This window comes from Armigeres subalbatus, chromosome 1, assembly GCF_024139115.2.
Source record: "Armigeres subalbatus isolate Guangzhou_Male chromosome 1, GZ_Asu_2, whole genome shotgun sequence".
Taxonomy (NCBI): Eukaryota; Metazoa; Arthropoda; class Insecta; order Diptera; family Culicidae; genus Armigeres; species Armigeres subalbatus.
This window is the reverse complement of record NC_085139.1, coordinates 125,584,669-125,602,380: the sequence shown is the minus strand read 5'-3', so window position 1 is coordinate 125,602,380 and position 17,712 is coordinate 125,584,669. Positions and strand designations below refer to the sequence as shown.

General features: G+C 41.2%; 1 protein-coding gene across 2 annotated transcripts in view; it reads right to left on the bottom strand.

Moving 5' to 3' along the window:
- The window catches only part of LOC134206085 (putative uncharacterized protein DDB_G0274535), a 240,909-nt gene that overhangs the window by 128,812 nt on the left and 94,385 nt on the right, over nt 1-17,712 (bottom strand). The gene's annotated exons all lie outside the window — the stretch shown is intronic.

Here is a 17,712-nt window from a genome sequence, read left to right as displayed (position 1 = left end):
AACCTCATTTCAGGAATTTTTGCATTACCCGAAGCATGTACTGTGAATACCTTCTACTCTAAGATGTGCAAAGAGCTTGTAGCGTATTTGAAACTGGTTGAATGGCCTTTGGTTACGCGTGTAGATTCTTAAGCATTACTTCAAAGATTTCTTGAATGACCATGGACATAAGCTGTAAATCTTGACAATTGGCAAAAAGTATATGAGTTTTTGTTTCCTAAACTGTCAAAATTATCCAAATCGATTGAAAATTGTTGAAGTTATGAGAATATCAATTTATGGGAACAAGGGTACCCTGTCGGCCATCCACGTGTGTTTTTTTGTTGGCCGCATAAGGGTTAAAAATAGTGTTGAAAATCATTAAAAACTTGTATAGGTCCTTAAAATTAAGAGATACCAATTTACTTTCTTCTACGACAAAATGTTAGGAGCACCCACAACTTTGTGGAACATTGGAAAAATGTAAAAATTGAATGAAAACCCGGATTAATCTACCTAGCGTTGATGGAGCCTTTCTCGTGTGTTATAAAAATAGTATTTGGCCATAACTTCGGAGCCTAATCTGGCTAATTTACAATAAGAAACAGTGAGTGAGTTAGCAACAAGTGCCATACTGGCTGCTATCATGGTACTCTTCCAGCTATATCCTTAAATCGAAGCGAGCGGCCGAAAAGCTTTCGGCGCTGGGTCAGGACGTGCGAATCATCAGACACACCAAGACCGGTGAGATGATCTTGGTTCTGAAACGCGGAGCGCAAGCTAGTGGAACGGACTACAGAAAGCTGGCTCAAGAGGTCTTGGGTGAAGACGCCGAAGTCAGGTTGTTGGGGTGGAAGTGACCCTCCAGGTCGCGAACGCGGATGTCGTCGTCTCTGCCATCAGAGATCAGCGCAGTACAGAGGTCGACAAGACCTGTAAGACAAGCAAGCCTGTAATCACGTTATGGGTGGATCTTCGTTTCCCATCGGAGATACAAACAAGAAGTAACCATACAAGTAACACAGCTGTATCTTAACCACTGTGCATTGTGCAACTGCCCAGCAGCTGTTGTGGCAGTCGGTCTCGGAGTCGAGGACCGATTTCGCCCTTCTTTCCGACCCGTTCAACGTTCCTGTCGATAACGGCAATTGAATGGTAGACGGGTCTAGGGATCGCGGCCCTGGGACTGGAAGCCAACACTGAAGGTCTAAGCAGGGATGCGTTGGTAGCTGTCCTATCATGCGCGTGCGACGCCACCATGCCGAGGAAAGCCCTGCCTTGAAATGACAGACGCCCGGTATACTGGTGGAGTGCCGAGATTGCGGCCCTTCGATCAAACTGCCTCATGGCTAGATAAAAGATGCAACGTGCCCGCACCGAGGATGAAAGAGCGCATCGCCGTGAAGTGTTTCGAGCTCCGAAACTGGCTTTTAACAAGCCCATCAAGGGCAGTAAGAGAGCGCGTTTGGACAACCTATGCTAGGCAACCTAGATAGGTTGGCGAGGAATATCGAGGCACTCTTCCAGTCCCGAGCCATAGGTCCATAACCCCTTGCACCGCAAGGCAATATAGGTGCGGCCGAAATGGTGGCTCCGGTGACGAACAAAGAGTTACCCGCGGTGTCCAAATCCCTGGTAACGAACTCCAGAACCTGGAGTTCCGAACAGCGCTCTCAAGGCAGCAATCATAGCGAACCCAAACACATTCAGGCTTGCTATGGAGATATGCCTTGATGAGTGTAGATGTCCCGAAAGATGTAAAAGGCAGAAATTGGTGTTGTTGCCGAAGGCCTGGCAGCCGCCGGACGACCCATCGGCGTATAGACCAATCTGTCTTATAGACATGACGGGCAAGTTGCTAGAGAGGATTATCCTTAATAGGCTGACCCCGTACTTAGAGAGTACGAACAAGCAATCAGTTCGGTCTTTGCAAGGGTAAGTCCACGTTGGACGCTATTAAATCGCAGGTAAAGACCGCTGAGATAACGATCCTACAGAAAGGGCAATGTATTCGATACTGTGCGTTAGTGACACTTGATGTGAAGAACGCATTCAACAGTGCAAACTGGATGCCATCGCGCTCTCGCTATTTCCAGAATCGTGTACTATTATACGATACCGATGCCGGTCAGAGAAGCGTTCCTATTACCGCAGGAGTCCCGCAAGGTTCAATTCTGGGTCCGGTATTGTGGAACCTTATGTATGACGGGGTTCTGAAGCTAAAGTTCCCTCCTGGTGTTAAGATCATCGACTTCGCCGATGACGTAACCTTGGAGGTCTACGGGGAGTCAATTCCCGAGGTAGAACTGACCACAGCACACGCGATCAGCACGGTGGCGGATTGGATGAGCGCCTGGAGCTCGCTCAACATAAGACGGAGGTGGATATCATCAACAACCGCAAGTCGGTACAACATGCAATGATTCGTGTGGGTAAAGTTGTGATCGCATCAAACCGGAGTTTGAAGCTCCTTGGGGTCGTAATAGACGACAAGCTTACCTTAGCCAGACAGCTATTATTGAGGATGATGTCCAATAGTTCGTGGTGTGTGGTGTGTGCTAGTAGACGTAGGCTACTGGCAGGCGTTGCTGTATCTATTCTTAAGTACGGCGGCCCGTTACTGAGGAAGCTGGAGACGCGTATCGCTTGATGTGTCTCAGAGCGATATCTGCTTACCACAAGATATCGCACGATGCATGCCAGTCGAGCTAGTCATCTGGGAAGACAAGAAGTGTTTCAAGCTACGTGGCACCAGAGGAGTCCACGAGCGCACCAGGGTGACTTTGGTTGCCAGATGGTGGCGCGAGTGGGAGAACTCTTCTAAAGGTAGGTGGACCCACCGGCTGATACCTAACAAACTCCATAGGGAAGTTCACTTCCATCTGACACAATTCCTGTCAGGCCATGGCTTCTTCCGGCAGTACCTCCACAAGTTTGGGCACGCGGAGAGCCCCATCTGCCCTGACTGCCCAGGTGTTGATGAAACTGCAGAGCACATACTGTTCGTCTGTCCTTGTTTTTAAGTCGAAAGAAGAGCTATGCTAGACATCAGGACACAACCCCCGATACCCTTATCCAGAGGATGTGCCAGGCGGTGGAGAAATGAAATGCAGTTTCGACTGCAACCACTCAGATTCCCTGCAGAAAACAGGCTAGGGAAGGGTAGGTAGAAGTGAGGGGAAGTGAATGATGTTTGCACATGTCGAGGTAAGAGTGTCGCAGCGGGTGGCAACCCCAATCGCCACCTAGAAGCATGGCAGAAGAGTGAGCGCATAGGTGTGATCATGGGCTGCACATCCGAGGTCCTTGTTTAGAACTGTTGGTACCTATCGCTATCGATACTCTCGAGGAGAGTAGAGTGAGCATCCAAGTCAGCATGTCAGGAGTGAGAACCTAATAAGTCCCAAATGGTGTGTCAGAGCATGTATCGAGAGGGTGTGCTAAAGTGAGCACACAGATAAGTCTCAAATTGGTGTGCTAGAGCATGAATCAGGCGGCAGTGTCTCCAAGTTAGTCTAACATGGTGCGTAAAGGGTGATCACCCACGTAAAACTCACATGGTATGTTAGTGGTGAGCATCAGTAAGACATATGGTGCGTCAGAGAGAGTGTCCTCTGTGTCAGACATATGGTGTGTCAGAGGGTGTGTTAGAGAGAGCACCCAACTAAGCCTCATACGGGATGAGTGTGTGAGCGTGAATGGGCGGATACATTGAGTACTGCCTATCCCCAGAAGTAATGCTGGGAGGAAGTTCCTAGGAAAATCAAGGTATTAGCAAAGAACACTTGGGTGGGTTTAGTGGGTCGGCCTTCTGTCAACCCCATTCCCTGAGTAATAATTTCAGGTGTCTGTTTGCAGATTTGCCTTCATCCCTCTATGAAAAACCCAGAATAATCCACCTAGCGGTGATGGTGCCTTTCTCGTGTATTATAAAACAAGAAAGAAAATACATAATGGTAACAAGAAAAGCACATAAGAGAGGTCAAAATTGCACTTTAGGGAGATAGATTCACTTATTTCCATCAATTCACATTCATTTGCGTTTATTTAAATGCATTGCAGCAGTCTTGAAAAAAAGGTTTTTCGATTTTGAAAAAAAATTTCCAAGTGAGGGCCCTTGGGAAAATTGGGGAAAAAATCAATGTTCTTTTAATACCTCCGGAATGCAATGGGTCAATTTTCAATAGCAAAAAATTAGGAAGGATTCCGCGTCGGATGCAACCTGTTGCAAGCAAATCGGATAAGGCTATACAAAAGTGTGTCTCACATTTTTTTGTACACACACACACACATACATACATACATACTAGAGTGGGGCGCAGTTGTATGGAAAACGCAAACTTCGTCCGATCAAGTGAGATCAAGGTTTTTCTGAATCGTTTTGGGACCCCAATCAACTGTGCAAAATATGGGCTCGATAGGTTGCGTCCTCGCATGCCGCATCGCGTTTTAAATTTACACGGAGATTAGTATGGGAAAACGTACTTTTTTACCTTTTTGCTATTAGCGGCTTCAATTTATCATCAATCACGTTAATCAAACGTTAGCATACAGTCTGAAAGATGCCGAAAGACTTTGCCGAAGTAGGTACGTAGCTGGAAGGTCTACAAAAGGGTATTACGTTTCGAAAATTGATTGTTCAAACCATATGCAAGAAATCAATGTTTCTGCCAGCACTACTGGACGACTATGGTTATCGAGCATGAGCATGAGCATGATTGACCGCCCACGGTTGCTACTCCGTTATTGCCAGGTCAGCTGTAATTACACAGAGAACCAACAGATGAAGTTTGGGACTAACATCATCTCCAATGTGTAAGAACTAGTAACCCAAAATTTAAGCAATACCGGCACCGGCCGTGCCCGAATGCAGGTCAATTAGGGAAAAGGTAGGAAAATGTTGATGTGATACTCGCTTTGATGGAAGCCGACGAGTCACCTGCACTTCCACGAGAAATCACTGGTGAAATGTTGCTCTGGGTGAGAGACGAAAGACTTCAGCGAATAGTGTGGTCTGCTTCAGGCTTCAACAGCTTTGGGATGTAAGATCAGTTTTGTGACGAATAACGTTGACAGTGGATGTAAAAAACCAGAAGGAAAAAAACTTAATATAAGTTAAAAAGAAAGTTCTTTGTGTAGTGTTTGTTTATTAAAAAAAAAATCCGACAGCACGGAAAAGTAGTAAGACGCCAGTAAACTCTATGTTCAAAGCTATTAGCCTACCGTATATTTGACATTTCATGTTTCTGAAAACGCTACTGACACTTCTCTCTCTGAACATTTTGATATATAGGTTTAATAGTGAAAACTGTTTATAGAATCTTAATTAAGAAAGCTAACATCGAAGTTGCTCTATAGGAAACAACTGATCTGATTCTTTGTAGAGAATCAGTTAATGTACGGATTTGTACCATTCTAAGATCAGTAGCTTTATGCAAACTGTGAAATAGTTGTTTAATAAACAATTTAAAAAATGCATTTGAGCACCCGTTAATTAAACAGTCCCTGATAACCTATAATCTATTTTGTAACAGCAAAATCTATGTTTAAGATGAAGTGTGCATTATTTAATTTGTGCTACTATATTGTAATACACCCGATTCTTTTTTGACACGGATTATTTTCACACGGTTTTTTTACACGGCTTTTTTACACGAATTCTCGAAATAAAACGATTTTTTGCACAGTTTTTCGAAATAGCACGGATTCTCGAAATAGCACGGATTTATTTCACACGGATTTATTTTGCACGGAACGCATCCCTCATAATAACAGACCCGGTTACTTTTTTACACGAATGTTTTTGCACGGCTTTTTTACACGGTTTCTCGAAATAACACGGAATCGGGTGTATGTATAGGAAATCAGGCTGGCTGAGAAGGTATTAAACATCATTCTTAGAGTGCTCATCTTGCCCCATCAAACCCTACTAAAGTAACCTCATTCGCCCATTTTCAATATGATGGAATATGACCCAAATAGGTTATTCAAATCTGTTGGAAATGAGTAAACCCTCAAAATGTTGACCATTATATCTATTTCAAATCTTGAACAGAGACTGTCTATGCAGGACAAGAGCTTTGTTATAGACCTGTTATTTCTTAAATATAATATATGTGTGGATCCCAGAAGTGTCATTTAAGAGAAACGTCCGGTATTGGAACCAGCCGGCCCTAGTACACCTCTCCAAAGTTATTTTGAAATAATGTTTTCACTTGCCCTCTTCACCGACGCACCGACTGTGCGATCAAATGTGTCGCAAAGGAACCGGCTCTTAATCCTGTGACAGGGAACTCATTTCGGACGACTTTTGTGTCATTTCGTTAATCATATCATGGAACAAACTCACCTGATTGATTTCCGAAATCTGGACTACTCGAACTTAAATACAGAACACCTTTTACCATTAGCACGATAAAACAAAACCTCACATTCACTTGAAACATAGCACTTGTTGAAACATTGAATTCTAGAAAAATGAAAATCGAAATTGGCGAATGCAAAGAAAAAGTGACGGGACAAAAATAAAAACACGTCCAACTCTACTGGACGACTATGGTTATCGAAGGGCAAAACCCATCCTCCTTCTTGTCGGATTTTTTTGTTTGTGAAATGATTCTGGATAGCTCCCATTAGCTCTAAAGCGCTATAAGATAAATTATTTTGAAATAATACTCAGTTAAATTATTGGTCTACGTAGTTCTGCAGTGCTGGAAGAATGAATGATTTTTTCCATACGGTTTGAACACTCAATAATAATCCGATTTTGATAAAACAAGGTCCATCAGAAGTGGACACTTTTCTAGTTTACTGTCCTCCTGCAAATCTGAGATCAAAACTGGTCCTTGGCCACCGGAGATGTTCCGGGTTTTCCGAGAGTATGTTCAAGATGCATTTTTTCCACTGCTTGTCATTATATGTGACATTTACTTTCAACACGTTTTATGCTTTCTCCAAGAACTAGAACTAATATGCCGAGCCGACCAATGGTTGCTGTAGATCGAGAATCCATCTAAACTACGCAGAGATATGGCCATTTCCTTAAAAACGGTACCGGGAACATGATGAAATGATAACAGATCGGAATAATGGAAATATGAGTATCTGACTTCATGACTTTGCGAGACGATGATTACAGAAACATTTCCAGAATGATAGCCACCCTTACAGCAGGTTCTATGGGCCGTCCAGGAGGGGCCGGTTTTGGCGCCATCTGGTACCATGCATATATGGGTGCCAAAATTCATGTTTTCCCAAGACGATGAATGTAGGATCTTTATAAAAGATACATTTTGAGGACTGCAAGACTCTCTGGCCAATTTGTAACAGGTTCCAGGTGTTCTGCGAAAGTGACATTTGTTCAGGGAGTATGGCCAATCCCGTACCGTTTTCACGAAAATGGCCATATCTCTGCGCATATCTAACGAATTTTCGATCTACAACAGCCAGCATTGGTCAGAATATTAGTTCTAGTTTCTGGGGAAAGCATAAAACATGATGGCAGTAAACGTCATAGAAAATGACAAGCAGAAGAAAAAATGCATTTTTAACATACCTTTAGATAACCCGGAACATCTCAAGTGGCCAAGCGCCGATCAGAGGTTTTGCATATGGACAGTATACTAGAAGAGTTTCTGCATCCGATGGACCCAGTTTTATCAAAATCGAATCATTCTACGCAAAGTTATGTTGATTTGAACATCGACAAATTGTTGCCTATCTCAACCTTTTTGTCTAACCCCTGTATACCCTTTATGTATACTATGTATTTGTATACGAGAAAAGCAAAAAGTTATAGCAAAAATATGGATTTTAAGGGGGTACGAACTTTGTCCAGAGATAGAAATTTGTTGTCTTCGACAATGTGTCTTGAAAAGTCGTTTCTTCAATATCTCCATACATTTTTTTCTTCTTTATTAGCGAGACTTGCAGTCCAAGGCTGGCTCGTCTCGTAATATAAATTATTTTATCAACAAAATTTAAAAAAATGTTTTTCTCGGATGCGCCCTTTTAAATTAGTTTCTCTTACTCCTCACCTAAACCTAAAACCTAAATCGATAACGGAAAATGTTCTGTCCTGTGCTCATGTTCTCAGACAAATTTCATCCCAATGCTGCTTTTCCATTTTTCAATATTGATTATACTTTTAAAATGTAATGTACAAATTTCATAATGCACATTAATGGGGATCGGCGAGGTTCTATGGAAATATTTACATAGCTGTGTAAAACAATAATGCTGAAAAGTGATCACTTTGCCTATAGTTACAGTTTCAAAATCATTACAACATTTTCCATTATACTAAACCTACACGTTGTACAATAAGCTGTCGTAGCTTCGGTAGACCATATGGAACGTGAGTACAGGGAAAATCAATATTCATTAGCAAAAGCCACTGAACCGGTAAATAAATGTAATTTGAATGTATGATTCAACATGAAAAGCCAGCAGCACAAAAAATATATTGGGGTACCTATTCCACACAAAGCCAGCCGTCGACGTCCCAATAATCCACCGTGGTTGAAATTTGATCAAGCAATCAGTTTCGCTTTCCACTCTCTAGGAAAAAATCAACACCTTTTCCCGCAGTAGAGGGTGCGTAAATGGATGTCTAAATTTCTAAACTTTTTCATCAGAACATCGATCCGAACTAAGCATCGATTCACGGTGGTGCGCAGATTACGACAGGTGGGGTCCAAATCCGAACCCCAAAAAGGCGACCAAGCGGCGTATAGCATGGGAAACATGCCGGATGAATGTTGAAAACGAGCTGCTTAAAATAGAGGTGCGGGCTACACGTCCGAACCCATGAAATGTGTGGTGAGTTTCCCACATCATTCAGCAGAATGTTGTGGAAAGGGTAATAGGTTGCTGGAAAGCAGACTCCCCGTGCATTTAACTGCATGAAGAACTGCATATGACACGTGCAACGGTAGTATTTCCACTGCGAATAAATCGCCAATAGAGATGCCAATGAACATCTCTATATGAAAGTCGCTGTTAGTAATTTGTACTGACCAAAATAAAAATTTATACTGGAGTAAAAATCATATGGAATAGTTCGCTTAGGAACTAAATGAAATTTTAAAGCATTTTCTTCAAACGTATACAACGTAATCACACATTGAGTCCCGCGTTGACATAAAATGTCACATTAAGTCAAGCGTTATGTTTAAATAAAAATATAAATCACGCTATAAGCCTGGTACTTTAAATTTTAAATCCTTCCAAAATCATCCATACTAGACATCCCCATTTTCCACCCGGTGAGATTGGCTGTCGGATGACGGAAATAAAGGTTTTATTGGTAGATGATAAAACGTTTCCGCCGTGTACAACTCGCCACCACCGATTGTGTACGGTGTTGTGCGGTGCGTACTTTTTGTTCTGCAATTCTCCGCTCATCCATGCTTGATGAGTTTTGGTTTGGCACTGGTTAATGGTGTGATGGCTTATACAACCAAAGTGCTGGCTGAGCTGTACGGATTGTACCGAATTTGGACCGGAAGCCAAAGTGGAAAAGCAGCACCCCAAAATAAACCAAACACAACCCTCTTCGAAGACAGAAAAAAAATGGATTTTCTGCAGGGAGCCCAATTGTGCCGCATTGTGCCCGAACCACAGACTTGAAATAGCGGGATTGTGTTTACACGTGCGTGTGTTTCGGATTTTCAAATTGGAACCAGCTGAGGTCGCTTTGGGATTGATTGTTGTTCCTGTTAGTGGGTAAAACGAAATCATTGTTGCGTCATTCCCTGTTCAGTCGTATTCAGCGGCTACTGGATAAGAGCTTAGCTGATCCAAAATTCACTGTATTTTTATGAAGAATTCGATGATGAATTCTTCTTCTTCTTCGTACAATAACTCAGTTCTGAGGTGAACCAAACCAGGGCTGAAAACCTCAATAATAAAGAAAAAAACAATAACTCAAATTTTGAATAAATTCAATATTCTCAATTTGATTAAGGTCAATCATTTAATTTATTAAGTCTACATCTAAACAGCTAACACTGAATCAACAATTTGACGCCACAATGCACGGTTCGAGGCCGCATCTCTCCATCCTCGAATACGCCCCACGCTCGCCAAGTCGTTTTGCACCTGGTCTGCCCATCTCGCTCGCTGCGCTCCACGCCGTCTCGTACCTGCCGGATCGGAAGCGATCTTTGCAGGGTTGCTGTCCGGCATTGATTAAGGTCAACGTTGGGTAAACTTAACTCAGTTTTGCGTAATTTGTTTGTCCGTGGTTAAAGACAAACTACCTAGTGCGAGAATAATTATTTTACTCAAAATTGGGTTATTGGGCCAAGCTACGGTTTTGAGTGAAAACAACCCACTTGTGGGTAGTTTTGGGGTTCAGTCATCCAATGTAACCATGTGCCCGACCAGGCTTCAAAATGGAAACGGAAAATGAGTTTTGCCAGATAGCTAGATAGATATTCGATGGGTAAGCAAAGTTGATCGAACAGATGGAAGATTACTTGCGGAACCTTTGTGGGCTGTGGTTAGCAACGTTGAACCTAACGGAATGTAGACAACTTTTATTTATGTAGACACTTTTGAAAGACCATTTCGACCGTATCCTGGTAATAAATAAATAAAAACGAGTCCAATTGTGGAGCTGCGTTACGATTCTCCAGTTGAATGAAAGCTTAGGCTTAAAAGCAACAGTTCAAAACTACAAGTTTAATTAAAGTTTAATTCCTAAAATGCGACAGATCTTTAATATGCTTCTCCTTTGAATTTATAATTACAGAACAGTGATGCATCAAAAACCTTGAAGTCAAACGTGCAGAAATTTCGCCACAGCATCAAGTCAACAACTCTAATTAGGAAAAGTATTCTATGGTGTGTTACTATTACAACATTTGAGCAACCAGTCAAAGCAAAACATCAATTATTACACCATTCACAGACCAAGAACACATCTGGACGTGTTACACAATTCATAAAAAATACACGGACTGCCCATTAAAATCTGTGTAACAATTGGCGTTTTGCCCTATGGCAAAATATTTCATTAGTTCATATTTTATGCAACCCTACCTTTCAGTGCCTTTGCAACGGAAGCATCCAGTATACCAAACAGCGCTGAATCATCATATTCCGAGCATATTTAACGGGATTGGAATAACACCCGGCCAATGTATTCCTTGCAGCTTGCTCACCTCCATCAGTGAAATCTTCCATTCTGCATTCATATTTACGTCATCAGATTTTATTCAATATGGCGTAGGAGGTGCTAAAATATGCAAATGCATCCGCACATGTAACACTTCCAAATTATATTATTGCCGAAACTCGGCAGCAATGAAATCATTATTTCATTAAGAGCGAAGGCTTATAGAAGCAGCTTGTCATTGCTTGCTCCCACTGTGTTTCACGGCCTTAACTAACTCCATTATTAATTTATCTCTGGTTGGTACTATGGGGAGAGGAAAAATGCTTCATGTTTTCTGTATATCTATCCGTAGTTACCTACATGAAATAAATTCAAAAACTCTCTGCAAATGTAAGGCCCCACTACTCGGTGAAGGGTTCCCTCAGAACGTTATCGCCAGAGATTTCATGTACAAAGGAACATGAGTGAAATGCATAGCTCCACCTGCTCAGTCATCTGAAGGAAAACGTATTGCAACCCTAGCCATGCATGTTGGCTCATAAATATACGGTGCAATTAAGTTATTGAAATTAAGTGCATAAGCATGAGCATTTTCCATCCCAGTCGCTGCATCCTCTGGCTTAGGTAACCTACACTATTTGATTCGCTAACAACACGAACTCTCAGGCGTGTGGCTAGGACAAGAAGCCCAACTAAATCGTGGTCGGATAGATTGTGAATTGTTGATTCAACGACGATGTATTTTCTGGTATTTGTGCTTCATCTCATAGCTTCAATCATCTCAAAATCAAAACAAAGAAATGAAAAGCATAATCTGACCGGAATCAACCCCCCTTCCCCCTTTTTTGGTGTTTTAACTAAAATTATCTGAAATAATTGATTTTTTTTTTACTTTGTTTAGCATTTGTAGGCCTGGGTCAAAACTCACTAGAAAAGGTGCAAAATGACACACTTGCATGGTGAACGCATGGTTGTTTGTAAACCTTCGATTGAACGAACATCCTACGGGTGAGTTGAAAGAACGACACATTATTGATTTTCGGTTAAAATCAAAGGGTTTTTTCTTGATCCTTGAGTTATTTCTGGTACTGAATATATAATATTGAATTGTAATGATATCAATAAGTCAGAAATGTACTACACAAAAATATTTGAGTAGTTTCATGCTGAATGGAAATCATTAGATAAACAATAACTCCACCCTTGATGAGACAAGCTATATCGAAATACGTATTTTTGGACGGTGATTCAGAATAGATAAAAATCTAATTTTGGCCAAAAAACGCCACATATGCAGTTTCTCAAACAAACGGTCAATTTGTCCTTGAAGTAACAAAACCGTTGAAGGTATCAATCGGTGATACAGTCCTTAAACTCGTATCACACATAATGGAGGCGAAATGTTACAGTCTCTCTGTACTGGATTCTTGTTACATGATGGTTCCGGAATCGCACCCGGCCATCCGGGATCCCACAGACTGAACACCGCCCGTGCATCACAAATCAGACGTAACTGGTTACATCAACTTCATTGTGACTGAATCTGGTCATATACGAGTGGCACCAATCTATGTGAAACATGTGTGCCGCTAGGGCGTAAACCTACCAGTCGATGGCCCGTCTGCAACTCAGCTGGCGGTGATGCCAAGAGAACTTCCATTATTCTCTGTGAATCCGAAAAACTGGACTGTTTTCATCAATTCCTTCAGTAACTCTTCACAGGCTTGTGAATTTACTGATGTGGAAACTTGATACGTCTAACAACGTTTTTCAAACGGCACAGCTTTGGAAACGGTTACAAGTCCTGCTGCAGTTGCACATGCCATCGCTATCTTGAGACCTTATACAGAAAACCGGAACATCTGAGTTTCATGTTCATGTTGGTGAAAAAGGTTCGCCAGGCTTCGAAATCTAACAAACTGGAGAGCGCTTACCGGCTGCGGCATGGCGGTCCAAAGCCCACGTGATCACGAAGAAATGGGACAACAAAAAGAACATCTCCACAACCCCACTCTTCTATAAGAGCTAGTTGACAAACTCCCAGCAAACTTAAAGCTGGATTGGGCGATGTTTAAGCACCGGTAACAACCTTGGGAACTTTTGCAAGGTTTATGTCAAGACTTGCGACTGCCACGCCGAACGTGACTCTACGGATCCAAGAGCAACGCAGCGGTTAGAACTGGATAAACACAGGGAAAAGAAATTTTTGAGGGCAGATGGAATTTAAAAATCATCGACGATGCGACAAAGGTGGGCGTGGTTCAAGGACATTCGCAGCGATCGGAAAACTCTATTCCAAAGAAGTGCATTTCTATCCAATCTGTTTACAGCAACTCGATTGAGACCAAATTGAGCTACATATAAGTTACGGCAACTGATTTGGAACATGTGTGCTACTCGGATTGTGTGACTAGTTTAGAAATATCCAGGTTAGGGAATGCAAGAAATTCGGTGATATGACTGTAAAGGAGCGATGGAAAACTATCCAAGCTTATTAGCTTTATCGAACCTGTATCGGCGCTTATGGGAAACGAGCATGTAAGTCTAAAAAGTTGTGTGATATAGGAGGGTGTCAAATAAAACATCATACCCTTCTCTACTCGCTTCGAACCCGTTCAAAAGTATCATAATCCATCCGAAAAGTTGCCAATCATTATCACCCAGTGTTCAAGTATATTTCGTATTCTTCTACACGCCAACAATCGTTCTGTCGTGGTATACGCTTTTCTCGATGATGGATCGTCGTGAATAATAATTGGAGAGGCAGTCTTCCCCGTGACTAGGGGTAGACGGAGGGCCTGGCCCGTGATACCTTCAATGGACTGCGAATATTGAGGGATTTTAGAAGAACTCGAGGAAGGTTAGTTGTGAAGATAGCTAGAGACAGCAAGATATACTGATGTCAACTGTCCGATGTACATACAGTGAGCCGACAGGATCTGCCTTTGCAATCCATGCGCTATGCACAAATGATGGCGAAGTATCCCTATTTGGAAGGATTGCCTATAAAGGATTAACTTGTAGGACAAAAGGTCGACGGTCAAAAGGAAAGGACAAAGGTCGAAGGGTCAAATGGTCCAAAAGACAAAAAGTCGGAACAATAAATTCGAGTCAAAAGGTCGAAAGGACAAAAGGTCAAAGGGTCAAAATATCGAAGGAACAAAATGTCGAAACACAAAATCCGAGTCAAATGGTCGAAACTCAAAATGTTGAAGCGTCAAAGGGTCGAAGGGATAAAAGGTCGAAAGAAAGGGTCCACAAATTACATAACGCTTAGAGGGGGAGAGGGCGTTAAGCGAAGTGTGACCACCCATACAAAATCTTGAAATGTTTTATACAAAAAGTGTGACATAAGGGGGAAAGGGGCGGTTGAAAATGCTCAATTTTTGCGTTACGTAATTAATGGATCTTCCAAAACAAAATAAGTTAGTCGAAAGGTTGATGGAACAAAATATAGTAATAACGGTTGTAGGACAAAAGGTCGAAAGTCAAAAGGTCGAAGATCAAAAGGTTGAAGGTTAAAAGGTCGAAGATCAAAAGGTCGAGGAGTCTAAAGGGGAGATAGAATAAGAGGTCGGAATTACAAAAAAAATGAGGCAAAACATCGAGTATTAATCAACCATTCTTTTGCACATTTATGTTTATTTGTGTTTCGCCTTTTAAAATTTCATTAAAATTTTTTTTCCTTCTTTTAATCATAGGCTTTTCTTTCGAGTTTCGCACATTTATATTTATTGGTATTTCACCTGATAATATTTCATTCTAGCATTTTCCCCTTGTTCAAACATAGGGTATTCTTCAGAAGTATATGTCAAATCAATATTTTCATCAAAGTGTTGCTATGCCTTATTTACTTGAATTGTAATTCCTGAAACTAGTTCTATGACGATGGATCGACTGTAATTTCGATATTTTGGGAGATTTTCTCGGCATGCAATCTTAATTCCAGTGTTTATTTTTATTATACGAAACCCTTACGTAAAGCTGTAAGATAGGGAGGGGTATGGAATTGCCCAAATTTGCGTTACGTAATTTGTGAACGGACCCTTACTATTATTCTATTCAATGAAGTCAACTAGTAGCCCTCTAACGCCCAAGACTGCCTGATAATGTTTTGTTATTTTCAATTATTCAGATAAGTGATGTAGAAGCAAGTAGAAGTGCGGAATCACTCTTATAAAAAAAAACAATGATTTCAAAAAACAGATTTCAAAAAGTGTTTGATGTCGATCAATAATATGAAGTTCTGGTAAAAAAATAATTTTAAACTAGAAAAAACAACTCTTAAAAGATGAAATTACGATTTAATATTTTTTGCCTAAAATGTGTTCAGATCGGTTTTATAAAGCAAAATAGTGATTTTGAGCGAAAACAAAAGAATCTATACCATTTCGTCGAAAGACATTCCATCAAATGACATTTGGTCGAAAGGTCATTACGTCGAATGGTCATTGATCTAAGGGACATTTAGTCGAAAATGTTTTTATTAATCCACTAGAGACGCAGGTCATCGAATGGACATTTAGTCGAAATCAGATTTATGAATGGAGAATCTTCGTACATTTGGTCGAATCTCGAATGACGTTTGGTTGAAAGCGGATTTTCGGATTAAAATCTATATATCAGAGCGTTAATAAATAAAGCTTCCATAACTTCTGAACCGCTTGGCCGATTTCAGCCAAATGTGGAACACACATTCTTCATATTAAGGAGACGACGATAATGGGTTAAGGATGGAAAAGGGGAGGGTGTTGGGGGTGGTATTGTTTAGTTATCGATCAACTCAACCCTTCATCGAAATCATGGATTGCCCAGTGAAAAGCAATGATTAATGTGTTTCCTTCTGGATGGTGAATGTGATCCCTTCTTTAAAAATAGACGTTCGCCCGGAAGAAGACATCGGTGAATGTTTTTCCTTCTTTATAAATAGACATTTGCCCGGAATAAGGCGATTTTGGGTTTGATTCCTTTTTCAAAATCAGTCAATGTTTTCAAATGAAATCTGCCTTCTTTTAATCAAATGATGAAGTATCAATAAGAAAACACAATTATCCTGTTGGCCAATTGATTTATTCATTTTCCGATTGTGAGAAAACTGCAAATCAAACTGGCAACTCCGAGCAAGGCCGGGTCATACAGGTAGTTATTGTACGAATTTTGAGTGTCAATGAAAAGAATAAGCAAACCATTTCTATTCCACCAAATGTCCCTTCGACTAAACGTCCTTTCGACGAAATGTCATTTGACCAAATGTCATTAGACTAAATGTTCCAAGGCGACTACGATAATGTATTGGCAAAATAACATTAATATCATTGGACCATATGCCGAAAAATAGAAAAGAGAGTATTTCACCTTCGTACCTAATATTTTGCTATTTTTGTGGGTTTCAAATTTTTCTATAATCCACCAGGGTCGCCAGGTCAGCTCAGGTGAAAAATCCTCGTTGGTATCCGTATTCGTTTCTTCCGCTGCTGATCAAGCTTCCTCACATTCACTGAATTCCTCTAATCAGTTTATCCATGTATTTCGTGGACTCCCTCTTTATTTAAGTGATTTTTTAATTCTTTTTGTGGACTATTTATTCAAATTCGATTAAAAATATATTGACTAATTATTCATTAAGGTCACTCCTCACGAAATCCAAATTTCACAGTGCTCGCATTTTCGATATGGAAGCGACGCACAACTGTCATTTCTATTATTTCACGCATGTGCGACGCCTCCGTAGTGAGTGGTGTGCCCCCGAAAACGCGAACACTTTGAAACTTGGATTCCGTGAGGAGTGTCCTTAAGGTCTGAGGGAAGGGTTTTCCGTTAAAAAAGCACGTGGTAGCACTCTCTGAGAGAGAAAATTGCCCAATTCAGCGCGCCAGAATGACGCTGTCAGTGTCGCCAAAATTATTTCATCATTATGCAGTTTGCAATTGCTTGAGAATTTGCCGTAAACGGAGAACAAAAGGAATTGGCAACAATGGGGAAGAAATTTATCACTCATGCAGTGGTTCGGCGAGAGAACAGCAGCAGCGCCGACCAATCACGCAATGAGGAAATCAAAATAAACAAACTCCAGCTGGTTTTGGAAAATGAAAACATGAGCCGTTTCTAGAACAACATTAGAAAATATCGTGAGAGGATTTCTGTACAAGGTTTCCACACAAGCTTTGAAAAGGATTTGGGTGATAACAGTGGTGCTGGTGTAAGTAAGACAAATAAAACAAATAAGACAAATAAGCCAAATAAGACAATTAAGACATACAAGATAGATAAGACTAAGAAGGAAAATAAAGTAAGCCTCTCCAGGAATTCCTTCGGAAGTTCCTCCAGGGATTCGTTCGGAAGTTCCTCCAGCAATTCCTTCGGAAGTTCCTCCAGGAATTGTCTTCGGAAGTTCCTCCAGGAATTCCTTCGGAAGTTTCTCCAGGAATTCCTTCGGAAGTTGCTCCAGGTATTCTTCCGGAAGGAAATCCAGGAATTTCTGGAGGAACTTCCGGAGAACTTCCTGGAGGAACTTCCGGAGGAATTCCTGGAGGAGCTTTCGGAGGAATTCCTGAAGGAACTTCAGGAAGAATTCCTGGAGAAACTTTTGGAGGAATTCCCGGAGGAACTTC